At 44.8% G+C, this 15,987-nt stretch overlaps 1 protein-coding gene across 10 annotated transcripts in view; it reads right to left on the bottom strand.

Annotated features, from left to right (window-relative positions):
• Positions 1–13,743, bottom strand: part of ADGRG2 (adhesion G protein-coupled receptor G2) — a 132,514-nt gene extending 118,771 nt beyond the window's left edge. For 5 of the 10 annotated variants that reach the window (XM_007991200.3, XM_007991203.3, XM_007991205.3 and 2 more), the window contains exon 1: positions 13,644–13,741. The gene's annotated coding sequence lies outside the window, so the exon portion shown is untranslated. Of the gene's footprint in view, positions 1–13,643 lie in introns of all 10 variants that reach the window. The other 5 variants (XM_073013853.1, XM_007991193.3, XM_007991198.3 and 2 more) reach the window with 2 other exon arrangements.
• Positions 13,744–15,987: the final 2,244 nt, after the last annotated feature.

Below are 15,987 nucleotides of genomic sequence, written 5' to 3'. Positions count from 1 at the left end.
CATTTACTGAGTGTCTTCCATGTGCTGAGAATCATGCATGAAGGATTAAATGTATCATTTATTCACCAAATATTTATTAAACACCAAAATTGAATACTGTATACCAAGTACTATTCTAGGCACTGGGGGCAAAGATGTGGACCCTGCTCACATTCTAGTGTGAGGAGGGTGGAAGGAGAAGAGAACAATAAATGTACAAATCAACAAGGAAATTAACAGATAATAAATACAGCATTGAGAATTAAAGTAAGGTGAGATGACACAGAAGGTAACCTGGTGGCTATTTTGGATCAGGTCATCAAAGAGGAGATATTTAAACTGAGATCTGAATGATGAGGAACCAGCAATAAGAAGATGAAGGAGGGACCGGGCACAGTGGCTCACGCCTGTAATCCCAGCACTTTGGGAGGCCAAGGTGGGTGGATCACTTGAGGCCAGGAGTTTGAGACCAGCCTGGCCAACATGGCAAAACCCTGTCGTCTCTACTAAAAATACAAAAATTAGCCAGGTATGGTTGCATACACCTATAATTCCAGCTACTCAGGAGGCTGAGGCACAAGAATTACTTGAACCCGGGAGGCGGGGGTTGCAGTGAGCCAAGATTGCGCCACCGCACTCCAACCTGGGTGATAGGGCGAGACTCTATCTCAAAAAAAAAAAAAAAAAAAAAAAAAAAAAGAACAAAAAACAAAACAAACAAACAAACAAAAAAAAAACAGAAGATGAAGAAGAGGACAGAAAGAACATTCCAGGCAGAATAGTTAGTATAAAAAACTAAAAGGAGGTTAATGTGCTGGAAGAATCAATAAAGAAGCACAGTCAGCAAGAGAGATAGAACAGGGGTAGGGACCAGAACATGGCAGACTTCCATAGTCCAATAGGGAATGACACAATCCAACTAATGCTTGTAAGAAGATGCTCTAGCTGCCATGTGGATATCGGATTCTAGGAGGCCACTGCAATCATCCAAGAAAGAGATGGGGAAGGACTGAAGTATAGTGGAATAGTAGGAATAGAGAAAAGTGGGAAGACTTGGGATACGGTTTAGAAGCCAAATTGACAAGATTTGTTGATGGGTTGGATGTGGGGCATGAAATTTGTAGGTGTGGAGTTTGAACAATGGAGTGAATGGTGACGTCATGGACTGAGATGGATTTCACTGGGAGAGAATCAAGTTTTGCATGAAGGTGACAGGGAATCGGGATTTTGCTTTGGAAAATATTGAGTTTGAGATGCCTCTTAGAGATTCATGCAAATTATTAAGTCTTGAGTGTACGAAAGGTCACAACTGGAGGTACTGGCATCTAGATGGAATGGAAAGCCATAGGAATGAATGGGCTCATCCCAGGAGAGTAGGTAGAAAGAGAAGAAGAGTTCCCAGTGCCTTGGAGGGACATCAACCTTCGTAGGTAGAAGAGAGGACGAGGAGACTTAGTGAGCTACCAGCAAGATAGGAAAACCAAGAAAGCGTAGGATACTGGAGGCCACAAGAAGAAAGTGGTCAAAGAAGGAGGGAATGACTGTCAAATTCTGCTGCCAAGTAAAACATGGTAAGTAAAGAAGTGATGGTTGTATTTGCCAATGTGGATTCACTGAGCACTGACAATGTGGAGTGATAAAATATAAGCATCCTTTTAAGAAGATCCTCTGAGAAGGGGTGACCTATAATGGGGGTAGGGAATGAATAGAGGGGAATATGGAGCTGATAAAGATATTAGACATTAGGGCAGGTTGTAAGCTGATGGGAATGATCAACAATGGGGAGAGAGGAGTTCAATAGGCAGAAAAGAGAGAAGGAAACAATACATAATTAAGTCCTTTACAATTTGTGCACCAAAATAATTAAGTATAGTAATGAATTGCAGATCTATTTTGAAAATATGAATTCATTATTTCATACCAAAAATAAATAGATGAATCAATCAATAAATAGGGGAGAAGGGCGGGCTCTGGACCAAATGTGGAGGGAATACTAGAGTCGGAAATTATTATTTTCAACCATATTGAAGACTAGATCATACAAAAGTCATCACTGGATGCTAAATCTAAAGGGAATTATTATTATTATTATTTTCAGACAGGTCTTGCTCTGTCACCCAGGCTGGAGTGCAGTGGTCCAATAACGGTTCATCGCAACCTCGATCTCCTGGGTTCAAGTGATCCTAATACCTCAGTCTCCCAAGTAGCTGGGACCACTGGCACATACCACTATGCCTGGCTAATTTTAAAATTTTCTTTGTAGAGACGGGGTCTTACTACGTTGCCCAGGTTGGTCTGGAACTCCTGGGATCAACTGATCCTCCGCGTAAGCCTCCCAAAGTACTGGGACTACAGACGTGAGCCACCACACCTGGCCCTGGAGGGAAATTTTGAGCAGGATATTTGTGTCTTTTTACAGACTGCGGATTTGGAAAGAAAAACCAATAATTACACAGTGGAGAAATTAGACAATGCCTTGACCAACTGATCAAAATTAACATCACCAATGAGGAAGAGATGGACATTGTGAGCCTCCAAAATAAGATACCCTGAGAAGGACAATGTCATCCATGCAGTGTTCAGGCTAAAAATGCATAACCTGAGTCCAGTCACAAGATACATCAGACAAACCAGACATGATTAATGTTCTATTTAAAAAAAAAAAAAAAGGCCCAGTGCAGTAGCTCACACCTGTAATCCCCGCACTCAGCACTTTGGGAGGCCAAGGCAGGTGGATCGCAAGGTCAAGAGATTGAGACCATCCTGGCCAACATGGTGAAACCCCGTCTCTACTAAAAATACAAAAATTAGCTGGGCGTGGTGGCTCGTACCTGTAATCCCAGCTACTCGGGAGGTTGAGGCAGGAGAATCGCTTGAACCCAGGAGGTGGAGGTTGCAGTGAGCCGAGATTGCGCCACTGTACTCCAGCCTGGCAACAGAGCAAGACTCTGTCTCAAAAAAAAAAAAAAAAACCGGCCGGGCGCGGTGGCTCAAGCCTGTAATCCCAGCACTTTGGGAGGCCGAGACGGGCGGATCACGAGGTCAGGAGATCGAGACCATCCTGGCTAACACGGTGAAACCCCGTCTCTACTAAAAATACAAAAAACTAGCCGGGCGAGGTGGCGGGCGCCTGTAGTCCCAGCTACTCGGGAGGCTGAGGCAGGAGAATGGCGTAAACCCGGGAGGTGGAGCTTGCAGTGAGCTGAGATCCGGCCACTGCACTCCAGCTCGGGCGACAGAGCAAGACTCCGTCTCAAAAAAAAAAAAAAAAAAACAAAAAAAACAAAAAAGGAGAGGGCATAGTCTATATTCAATCCAAATATCAATGTTACAAAGGACAAAGAAAGGCAATAGAAGTGTTCCAGACTAAAAGAGACTAAGAGACATGACAACTAGATGCAATAACCCTAAGCCTGCTGGCGCAGTGGCTCATGCCTGTAATCTCAACACTTTGAGAGCCTGAGGTGGGCAGATCACCTGAGGTCAGGAGTTTGAGACCAGACTGGCCAACGTGGCAAAACCCCATGTCTACTAAAAATAAAAAAAATTAGCTGGGAGTGGTGCATGCCTGTAGTCCCAGCTACTCGGGAGGCTGAGGCAGGAGAATCACTTGAACCTGGGAGGCAGAGGTTGCAGTGAGCCAAGATGGTGCCACTGCACTCCAGCCTATCTCAATCAATCAATCAATCAATCAATCAATCAATGCAACAACCCTAAACTGCATCCTGTACTAGAAGGACAAAAATGCTGCAAAGGATGTTATCAGATCTACTGTCAAAATTGGAATACAAATGGCAGATTAGATAACAGTATCTTATCAATACATTTACTGAGGTTGATAACAGTGCTGTGATTATTTGAGAGAATATTCTTATACTTAGGAAATCCCTACTGAAGGATTTAGGAGTTAAAGGTCTTGCTGCATGAAATTTATCCTCAAATGGTTCAGGAAAATCCCGGGTGCATGAGCAAGAGTGTAAATGATAAAGCAAACAAGATAAAATGCTAACAACAGAGGAATCTGGATTAAGGGCACAGGAGTATTCTTTGTACTTTTTAAAAAAAATGTTCAACTTATTTGTAAAGTTTAAAATTATTTCTAAATAAAAAGTTAAGGCCAGGTGCGGTGGCTCACGCCTGTAATCCCAGCACTTTGGGAGACTGAGGCGGGTGGATCACCGGAGGCCAGGAGTTCGAGACCAGCCTGGCCAGCATGGCAAAATCCCATCTCTACTGAAAATACAAAGAAAAATAGCCAGGCATGGTGGGGGGCACCTGTGGTCCCAGCTACTAAGGAGGCTGAGGCAAGAGAATCACTTGAACCCGGGAGGCAGAGGTTACAGTGAGCCGAGATTGCACCACTGCACTCCAGCCTGGGCGACAGGGCAAGAATCTGTCTCAAAAAAAAAAAAAAAAAAAAAAAATTAAGAAAAAAAAAATGTCCCTGAGAAGACAAAGAGGATGAGGGACCCAGAGCCCAGAGCCCAGAAAAGAAGCCAGTTTTTGATCCATTAGATCCATTAGGGACATTTCAGTCACAGTTTCACAGTGGCAGTGGGGAACACTTTATTTGTGCAAATATGGGCCTGTTGGGGGTCTGGGTAGTGGGATATGAGGAGGCTCCTGTTGAATGAGCCAGAATCAGCAACTGATCTAGGAGGGGCAGAGGAAATAAAAGGTGTCAAACAGCTGTTCTGGAGAATGGAAAAGAAAACCCACTAGGCAAGCATGGTAGGACTGCAGGCCATGTTGAAGGTCCATTTGAGGTATATTAAGGTCAGGAACCAGACCTGGACATCGGTATTGATTTATCAAGCTCCCCCAGTGATTCCAATGGGCAGCGGGCTTTCAGAACCACTGTGCCACGGCAGGGTTTCTCAACCTTGGCACTATTAACGCTTGGGCTGGATCATTGTTTGTTGGGGTGAGGGGGCTGTGCTGTGCACTTTAGGATGTTTAGCAGCATCCCTGACCTCCCCCCACTAGATACCAGTAGCACCTCCAAACCCTGCCAGTCATGACAACTAAAAATGTCTCTTGACGTTGTCAAATGGCCCCTGGTAGGCAAAATCACCTCCAGTTGAGAACCACTGACCTTTGTAAGCCATAAACATGCCAGGCTTACAAAGGTCAGGAATTGTGCACACTCCTTGCTCTAGCTATAGGAGCTTGTGATTAAGAACACAGGCTCTGAAATCAGATCGTCTGTATTCAAACCCTGGACCCGCTGCTTACCTTCTGTATGACCTGAGACAAGCAACTTAACTTCTCTGTACCTCAGTTTCCTCATCTGTAAAATGATGAGAATTGTACCTGCTTCAAGAGGTTGGGAGGATTAGAGTTAATATATGTAAAGCAATAAGAGTAGTAACTGCTCAGTAAATATTAGCTATCATTATTATTATTATGAGAGGGTCAGAAATATAGTGGATACCAGGTGAGTGTGTTAATGAACTGCTTACATTAAAATACTCCACGCTTAACCTAAAGAAATTTCCACACTAACATGGAACAGAAAGGCAGGGCACATTACACTTCTCTTAGGACAAGTGTCAGATTTTATCTAGATTCTAGGCTCATTCATTCGGTCATTAGACACGTGGATAAAGCATCTACTATGTCCCGCTGTTCTAAGTCCTGACAACACAATGATGAGCGAAATACACAAAGTCCCTGCCTTCCTGGAATTTATATTCCAGCAGGGAAAAGAAGACGCAGCATCAGTAAACAAATAGGTAAATAACATAATTGCAGGTAACAGTGATACAAAGAAAACAAAAGTGGGATAAGGGAATGGACCCTTCCTGCGGTAAGTGGTGAGTGCGGTTTTAGAATGAGGGTTAGAGGAGACCCAAATGAAACAAAGAAACAAGTCGTGTGAATATCTGGTGAAATGGCCTTCTGGGCAAGCAGCACGGCAAATGCTTGGCTTGGGTGAGGAACACAAGCACAGAGCACGCTGTGTTTGGAGAAGTTGAGAATAGGGGGTAAAGGACGTACCAGTGAGGCCCTGGGGATTGATTGTAAGTATGGTAGGAGGCGGTGCGGTGGCTCCCACCCATAATCCCAGGACTTTGGGAGACCGAGGCAGGAGGATCACTTGAGGTTAGGAGTTCAAGACCAGACTGGCCAACATGGTGAAACCCCATCCCTACTAAAAATATAAAAATTAGCTGGGTGTGGTTGCATGAGCCCAGGAGTTTGTGGCTGCAGTGAGCTATGATCACACCACTGCACTCCAGCCTGGGCTACAAACTGAGACCCCCGTCTCCTTTAAGAAAAAAAAAAGTGCACGCCGGATGCAGAGGCTCATGCCTGTAGTCTCAGCACTTTGAGGGGCGGAGGCAGGAAGACTGCTTGAATCCAGGAGTTCGAGACCAGCCTGGGCAACACAGGGAGACCCTGTCACTACAAAAAACTTTTTAAAAATTAGCCAGGCATAATGGTTGAACTAGTTTACAATCCCACCAACAGTGTAAAAGTGTTCCTATTTCTCCACATCCTCTCCAGCACCTGTTGTTTCCTGACTTTTTAATGATTGTCATTCTAACTGGTGTGAGATGGTATCTCATTGTGGTTTTGATTTGCATTTCTCTGATGGCCAGCGATGATGAGCATTTTTTCATGTGTCTGTTGGCTGTATGAAAACAGTATGGCGATTCCTCAAGGATCTAGAACTAGATGTACCATATGACCCAGCCATCCTATTACTGGGTATATACCCAAAGGATTATAAATCATGCTGCTATAAAGACACATGCACACGTATGTTTATTGCGGCACTATTCACAATAGCAAAGACTTGGAATCAACCCAAATGTCCATCAGTGGCAGACTGGATTAAGAAAATGTGGCACATATACACCATGGAATACTATGCAGCCATAAAAAAGGATGAGTTTGTGTCCTTTGTAGGGACATGGATGCAGCTGGAAACCATCATTCTTAGCAAACTATCACAAGAACAGAAAACCAAACACCGCATGTTCTCACTCATAGGTGGGAACTAAACAATGAGATCACTTGGACTTGGGAAGGGGAACATCACACACCGGGGCCTATCATGGGGAGGGGGGAGGGGGGAGGGATTGCATTGGGAGTTATACCTGATGTAAATGACGAGTTGATGGGTGCAGCACACCAACATGGCACAAGTATACATATGTAACAAACCTGCACGTTATGCACATGTACCCTAGAACTTAAAGTATAATAAAAAAGAAAAGAAAAGAAAAATTAGCCAGGCATGGTGGCGCAAGCCTGTAGTGCCTCCAGCTGCTCAGGAGGTTGAGGTGGGAGGATCACTTAAGCCTGGAAGGTTGAGGCTGCAGTGAGCCGTGATTATGACACTGCACTCCAGTCTGGGCAAAAGAACGAGATCCCGTCTCAAGAGAAAAAAAAAGTCCAGGCACGGTGGCTCACACCTGTAATCCCAGCACTTTAGGCCAAGGTGGGTGGATCACCTGAGATCAAGAGTTCGAGACCAGCCTGATCAATGTGGTGAAACCCCGACTCTACTAAAAATATACAAATTAGCCAGGCGTGGAGGTGTGTAACTGTAGTTCTAGCTACTAGGGAGGCTGAGGCAGGAGAATTTCTTGAACCTGGGAGAGAGAGGTTACAGTGAGCTGAGATCGCTCCACTGCACTCCAGCTTGAGCAACAGAGCCAGACTCCAACTCAAAAAAAAAAAAAAAAAAAAGAAATGTGGGAAGAGGTCATTGGGGGGAGTTTGAGCCACGGACTTATAAGACTGCATTTATTGGCTATTCTGTGGGGTCAAAAGTAGACACTGAAAGACCGGTTTAGAGGCTACAAAGTAATTCAAGAGAGAAATGGGTAGTTACAATGATCTCAGAGCATAACAAATGAACTCACTTTGCATCATAGCAGGATCTGATATAAAATGAATCTGTTCTGGATACAATCCAGCAGTTTGGGGGCTTAGAAACTAAATGAGCAGTTTTACAAAACAATGTTTTTCAAACTGTGGGTCAAAAAATCAAATGAAAGGGTGGTCAAATCAATTTGGAAAATCATGATCATCCGTTTAAAATGAAATAGAACAGATGAAAGATAATTGAAAATATCAATACACTGCACACAGGAAAAAGACAAAGACTTGTGAGAGTTTGTTTCATTATATACAAGTTTGTACTGAGTTGAAATATAAAATGTGGCTAGGCGTGGTGGCTCACGCCTATAATCCCAGCACTTTGGAAGGCCGAGGCGGGTGGATCACGAGGTCAGGAGTTCAAGACCAACCTGGCCAAGATGGTGAAACCTCATCTCTACTAAAAATACAAAAAAATAAATAAATAAATAAAAGTTAGTCGGGCGTGGTTGCGGGCACCTGCAATCTCAGCCAGTCGGGAGGCTGAGGCAGAGAATTGCTTGAACCTGGGAGGCAGAGGCTGCAGTGAGCTGAGATGGCACCACTGTACTCTAGCCTGGGCAACAGAGTGAGACTCTGTCTCAAAAAAAAAAAAAAAAAAAAAAAAAAAAAAAAAAAAAAAAGAAAAAGAAAAAGAAAGAAAGAAAGAAAAAAAAGAAATATAAAATGTACTTATTGTGAATGGTGGGCAAAAAAACTTTGAACAACACTAGAAAAAGCTACCTTATTTATACACGAGTAGGTTATAAACTATCTCTTGATTCTCTTTCTTCCTCATTACACTCAGCATTCCCCCAAATAAGAACATTATAGAAAAAAAAAAAAAAAAAAAAAAACTCCAAAGGTAGGTTCTTCATCATCTAAATAAAATGAATTGCCAGGCGTGGTGGCTCATGCCTGTAATCTCAGCACTTTGGGAGGCCAAGGCGGGTGGATCACTTGAGGTCAGGAGTTCGAGACCAGCCTGGCCAATATGGCAAAACCCCATCTCTATTAAAAATACAAAAATTAGTCAGGTGTGGTGGTGCGCAGCTGTAGTCCTAGGTACTCAGGAGGCTGAGGCAGGAGAATCACCTGAACCCAGGAAATGGAGGTTGCAGTGAGCTGAGATTACTACCACTGCTTTCCAGCCTAGGTGACAGAGCGAGACTCTATCTAAATAAAATAAAATAAAATAAAATGAATTGACCTAATGCTACACTAACTTCTCCTCCAGTGAGATCAAAATATGAACTTCCAAAGTCAAGAAGCGAACTAACTGATCCTAAACCTCTTAGGCTTTCGATGGAAAAAAAAAAAAAAAAAAAAAGAATTCCAAGCAGAACAAGAAATTTTAAAATTAAACTTTAGACTTTTAGCAAGCTAACAATGGAAAAGAAACCTCCTGAGGATAATTAAGGTAGCTACCCAAACCCTATGGCAAGCACAATAGTTAAAGGTAAAATAGTAGCAACTACTACTCAACATTATCCTACAGGGAAGCCTAGCCACTAAAGCAAGAAAATAAAATGAGGTAATAATATTGGAGTGAAAATTCCCTATACTATTGCCATTTGCAGATAATTTGACTGTTTACTTTGAAAATCCAAGAAAATCAACTGAAAAACTATTAGAACTAAGAAAAGTTCAGTAAAACGGCCTGAATATAAGATAAATGTACAAAAATCAATTAAATAGCCTTCCTACTCACTACTATAGAAAATGAAGTGGGGAAAAAAGGATACAATTTCTTTCTGTCTTTCTTTTTCTTTTTTGAGACAGAGTTTCACTCTTGTTGCCCAGGCTGGAGTGCAGTGGCCCAATCATAGCTCACTGCAGCCTCAAACTTCTCGGCTCAAGAGATCCTTCTGCCTCAGCCTCCTGAGTAGCTAGGACGACCTGTGCATGCTACCATGCCCAGGTAATTTTTAAATTTTTTTGTAGGGACGGGGATGTTGCTATGTTGCCAAGGCTGTTCTTGAACTCCTGGCCTCAAGCGATCCTCCCGCCTTAGCCTCCTGAGTAGCTGGGAATACAGGCATGAGCCACTGTGCCCGGCTACCAGTTTTTGATAAAGCTAACATACAACATAGCAATCTTCTACATGTTTACCTGAGTGAAATAAAAGTTTACATTCATCGAAAAAGCCATATGTGAATATTTATATTGGCTTTATTCATAATCATCAACAGTTGGTGAGTGGATAAACAAACTTTGGGACACTGCTCAGCAACAATAAGGAATGAAGCATTGATCCATGCAACACAGATAAACCTCAAATGCATTATGCTAGCTGAAAGAAGGCAGGCTCAGAAGCCTACAGAGTACGTAAGTTTTTTTACAGGACATTCTGAAAAGAACAAAATTATGGGGACACCAAACAAATCAGTGGTTGCCAGGGGCTGAGAGTTGGGGGAGGCTGACTACAAAGAAGTCGACAGGGAATTCCTTGGAGTGGTAGAATTCTTCTACATCCTGATATGATGGTGGTTACATGACTATATACATTTGTCAAAACTTCTAGAACTGTACACTGAAAAGAGTGAATTTTACTATAATAAGTTACACTTCAATTTGAAAAGCATGGAGTAGACTGAAGAACCCATTAATTTGATTTGTAAAATGGGACAGTGTTTACCACAATTTATTTGATTGTGGGAATTTATTTTACGATAGCTTTCCCCAAACGTTAGCCCATTTCTTAAGTTCCACCATCCACTACCTCACACCATGATCCCAAAATAAGTTCCATGCAGATTAAATACCTACACATTTTTGAAACCATAAACATTTTAAAAGAACTTTTTTCTTCCTATCTTGTGGTCAGGGAAACCCTTCTCAGTGAAGCATGAAAACTAGCTCCCAGGTTTTGAGTAAAGTCAGAATCCCTCTTTTCTATCTTTTGAACTGTGAACATTACAGAAACACCTCCCTCTCCCTCCTTTTGTTAATTTAATAGCACTCTTCCCAGTTTGTATCGTGTATTTGAAAGTGACTTGGAACTCTCAGGCAGAAAACTGGAAAAATGTGTTTTTCAGTTTCATCTGAGCCGTCAAAGCACCAAGAACATATGTCGTGATGTCCTCCTCTGAGTTCCCACAATGAACACATTAGCAATGGAAAACCAGCTTCTTTGCTGGCTCTTCCTTGCACCTGAGCAAACTCACTTTGCCATTTCTGGAAGGCTGTTCATGGTACTAAAAACACAGCAGCTTTCCTTTCCCTGCCAAACCTGCCAATGAAATGCCACTTCTCTGACTTTTTCTCCCTCTGCTAAACAAAATCATATCCATAGTTAGAGTACAATCTTTTTCTTTTCTGTATTTCTAACATTTCTTTTTTCCTAGAAAAGTATACACACCTGGAATCGGTAGTTTTTTGGCAAGATTTCTTCACAGACAAAATACTGATGCTGGCCCTGCCTTTCTTCAGTTTTTTTCAGTAGCTAAATCTGCTCTATCCCCCTTTTAATGAAAGTCACCTTGCAGGGATGTGGGATTGATAAAAACAGAAGGGAATCCGATCCAGGCTGGCATCACACTGAGGCCCTGTAAAACAATACTCCTGAACAGCTACAAAATGTGGCCACTTTTTGTTTTCCAGCTTTGCATTTGAGCTGTGAAAGCTGCCAAACCAAGCAATGTCCAGCTCATCTTAGATCTTAACTAAGCAAAATTTTATGAGACGCTAAATAGAGACTCCCCAGTCCTTTGGAAATAACACACAAACTTGTCGATAAACTTGGAAAATTATTGCAATATCAAACTTAATTGCATTGTCTAACAATAATTAAGCTCCTAATAAATTGTTAACTATTAATATTAATAAAGCAATAAATTTTGTCACACCATGCATGCCTGGGTATGCTCTTAGACTTATCTCTTCAGATAGCCAAAGAGGAGTTGAGAAAGACTGGAGCAACTGCAACATCTAGCTAGTCTTCCCTTAATAAACCTCTACTCTCCATCACCCACCACCTCGAACCCTGATCAAAAAATAGGTTCTCTTTCCACCTATGGTGACTATTAGGATCAGCTACATAATTTGTGGGACCCAGTGCAAAATGAAAAGGAGAGGCCCCTTGTTCAAAAATTAAGAATTTCGGCATTAAACCAAGTGCAGGATGCACGTCCATGAAGCCAGCCCTGCTATCAGATCATGTATTTGGCTAGAAAGTTGGTAAGAAAAGTAAAACATTTCGCTATTAAATAAGTAGTGAAGGAAATCAAAACATTTTACCCCAAAATATATTTCTTTGACATATTTTGAAACGGTTTAGAGAGCCAGCCAGCAGAGCTAATGCAAAGCTGTCCTTGGTGCGGGAGATTTGCATTTGTAGAGAATCTGCATGGATGTAGCCAGGCTTTATTGAGGTCCTCTCTTGTCCAGATCTAGGAGAAATTAACTGAGAATCTGACACCTTTAAAGGTCTGAAAGAAACATTTACTGTCTATTCTCTCTGAGGGCTGTCACCTGTGAGGTTTCACTGACATCTCCAGACCACTTTTGCTGGCCAGGCCTCCCCTTCTCCCCCTCTCAAAACCTCTTTCACCACCATAACCTGTTTGGGGCCATGCGTTGAGCCCCCTTTCTTTCTGTAACCTCGAGATAATCTACAAGCTTCTGTACTCCTTTGGGGGGCTGGGGGTAATCACTCTATCGTTCTCTCCCCGTGGACACATCAATACATTTGCATGCCTTTTCTCCAACCAATCTGCCTTTGTCTGTTAATTTTTAAAGCGAATCTTCAGGGGGTGAAGGGAAAGTTTACCTTGGCCTCTAGAGTAGCAAGTGTTTTTGTGTGCGTTTGGGGGCAGAGGTGGCAAAGAGGTATTAAAGCTATATATATTGTAAAATCTTAGGACCTCGTCTCCCGATCTCCCACTTTTTCTAAGGTTTTCAGCCTGTTGGACAAAAAGTACTTCCGTAGGGCCTGCCGGATAAAGTGTGGTCCATGGAACAGCATCAGCAGCCTCTGGGAGCTTCTTAGAAATGCAGACGCTCGGCCCCCACCCCAGACCTGCGGGATCAGAATCTCATTTTAACGGGATCCCTGGGGATTCTCGTGCACAGTACGGACTGTCACTGTCGAAGCAGCCACGGAAAACCTGCCCCCTGCTTCGTCTGGCTCTCGGGAGGTCAGCTCTCTTCTTCCCCCTCACTTTTTATCGGGTTCCGGAGCCTCGAAACTCGAGTCCCTGCCGAAATGCGCTCACTCCGAGACCACGAGCCCCCTCCTTCCCCGGCGTGCTCACCCCCTGGCTCCCGGCCGCCGCTCCGTCCCTCGGCGCCCGAGGCCACCTGTTCGGGGCCGCGCCGAGTGGTGCCGCCCCAAGCCGTCCGGGGCCCGGGCGCGTTCGCGCTCCGCCAGCACCGCCGCAGCCCGGCCAGGCGCGGGGAGGCGGGCTCCCAGGAGTTGGCGTCTAACACACCGCCTGCGCGAGTCAGGCTCGTGGCTCAGTTTCCCGCGGGCTGGGGAGAGTCCGGCCCTGTCCGAAGGTTTTGGAGACGCGCGTCTCCCCCTTGGAGCCCCCTTTCCCACGGCGCGCGGGTTCCTCCCGTCGGGGAACCAGCCCCGGGGTTGGGAGCTACGCCTCCGCCTTTCAGGACGGTCCCGGGCCCGGGCTAGAAACCGCAGCCGGGCGGAAGGCGCGTTCGTCCCGCCGGCCCGCTGGCCCGCCGCCCTCCGGGGTTAGACGCTGCGCCCGAGCCTCCAGCGCCCGTGGCCGGCTGTGCGAGTCTGGGTCTCAGGAGCCCAAGGGGTCATACCCGTCCCGACGCCGAGCGCTTACCTGCCGCTCGCGTCCTCGGGGCTGGCTGCTGGCGCCGTGCGGCCCGCCTTTTCCCCTCTCCCGGGCTGCGGCCCTCCTCCCCCCGCCCGCGGCCTGGGCGCCGCCCCCGCCGCTCCCGGCCCGCTCGGCCGCCAGTTCTCCAGCTGCCCAGCGCGGCGTGGCGCGTCCGGCGCTCGGCGGCTGCGAGGCTGGGCGCGGAGGTGGGGAGCGGGCGGGGCGCGGAGGGAGGAGGGGGAGCGGGCAGCGCTGCCGGCCGAAGACTGGCTGGGAGCTTGGGGCCGGGGCCGGGGAAAAGAGGGGGCGGCGAGCCGAGCCGCCCACCCCACCGCAGCCGGGGGCCCCGCGGCGCTCCTGGGCTCCAGGCACTGCGGGACCCTCGGATGCCCGGCGTCCAGCCCAGCGCGCTCCTCCTTGGGGACCCCAACCTCCAGACTCAGCGGCTCACTTTAAGGCTCGCCCCGGTACCCATATGCCCGTTTCAGTGTCACACGCTGTGATGGGTGGGAGCCCCGAGGGCGCCTTTCTGCCAGGATATTCCTGAATCCGGAGATCAGATGTCAGACCACTTGAGGGGGATTTGGAGAAAGCAGTAAATGAGAAATGTCCCAGTAAAGGATTCAGCTCGATGGTTTCCTGGCGAATGTCTGGAAATACACCGGGTTCCTAGAAACCGGGATCTCCCGCGCTCTGCCTGCTGGGGGTCGAGGTGGAGGGGGTATATAAAGTGAGTTGTCCCTGGTCCCCTCTACCTTTCTGTCTCAGCATCTCTCCTTCTGCATGGTCATAGAATAAAAACTAGATCTGGATGGGACTTACAGATCCCCTAAGCAATTTGTCAAAGTACCCTATTTTACAGATGGGAAAATGGAGGTTCAGTTCTACAATACGAATTAGTTGTAGAGACCAGGGAAAAAATAAGCGCTCTGAATTCCCTCGCCGGCTCATTTTACTGCCCCTCTCCCCTGCCGCCTTTATAGTCGAATAACACCTGTATTTGCAAAATGCTTTATCGTTTTAAAAGCATCGTTCTCTTTTGTTAAACCTGCAGGAGAATATACCGTTTTTTCTTTACAACTAGAACAAAATTCTGGATTCTGAATTGCATTCACAGCCCTGGAGATGCGATGGTTATCAAGTGTAGATCTTCAGGGCACATCCTGGCTGACTCTGCTATTTTAGACACATGATGGGCGAGATGCATATTCTGCTTTGCAGGAGGGGTTGAATTTGTTTTGCAAACACCAATTTATTAACACTCACAACATTTCTAACGGAATAAATGAATGGACAGTGTTTTCAGAAAGACTTTTAACTGATTGGATTAAGGGAGAGTAGAGTCAGGAAGCTTATCCAGGTTACATACATGAATTAAGTTTTGATTGAGGGGGAAATGGTGTATTTAATAAACACACTCAGTGTTACTCCAACCGGTTAAATTTGTTCCTTTTGAATGAACTTAACACGTATTTTTAACTTACATATAATTTTTTAATATTAACTTCTTTATTTTTATTTTACATAGACCACATACCTAAAGAATTTTCATACACCGCTAGTGGGAGTGTAAATTTCTACAAGCATTTTGGAAAACTCTTTGGCAGAATCTATTAAAGCTGAGAGTACAACTACCCTCTGACCAGCAATTCCCCTTCTGGATGTACACACAACCTCAATCAGTGTGTATGTTTACCAAAGGATATGAACTAGAATATCATACCAGTATATTTGCAATAGCCCAGATTGGAAACGACCCAGATGCCCACCAACAGAATGAATCGCAGACATTGCAGTGATATAGTCACAAAGCGGAATCCCAGACAGCAATGAGGCTGCATGAACCACTGCTATGCTTAATATAGATGAACCTCTGAAACAATGTTGAGCGAAGAAGTCAGGCACAAAAACACAGACACTATGTGATTCTGTTTCTGTAAAGGATAAAACAGAAAAAACTAACCTATGCTGTTAGAAGTTAGGATAGCGGTCACTGGAGAGTAAGAAGGGCTTATGGGTAATGTCTGGCTTCTTGATCTGGGTACAGTTTAAACGGATCTATGGGCACTTTTTTGTGTATGTATGTCTCATGTCAATAACAAGTTAAAATATGTCTATCTCATATTAACAGTTGCTTGAATTTCTAAAGTTAAGAGTGATACCAGAGTAAGTATGCTTTTCCTTTAAACAAACTTGCTATTTAAAAAAGAACTTTAAGGCTCTTTGGGAGGCTGGGGTGAGGGGATTGCTTGAGCCCAGGAGTTCAAGACCAGCCTGAGCAACACAGTGAGACTCCATCTCTATTAAAAAAAAAAAAAAAAAAAGTAGCCAGGCATGGCGGTGCATGTTG

Source organism: Chlorocebus sabaeus, chromosome X (genome assembly GCF_047675955.1).
Source record: "Chlorocebus sabaeus isolate Y175 chromosome X, mChlSab1.0.hap1, whole genome shotgun sequence".
In the NCBI taxonomy this organism is placed as follows: domain Eukaryota; kingdom Metazoa; phylum Chordata; class Mammalia; order Primates; family Cercopithecidae; genus Chlorocebus; species Chlorocebus sabaeus.
This window is presented reverse-complemented; position numbering and strand designations above follow the sequence as displayed.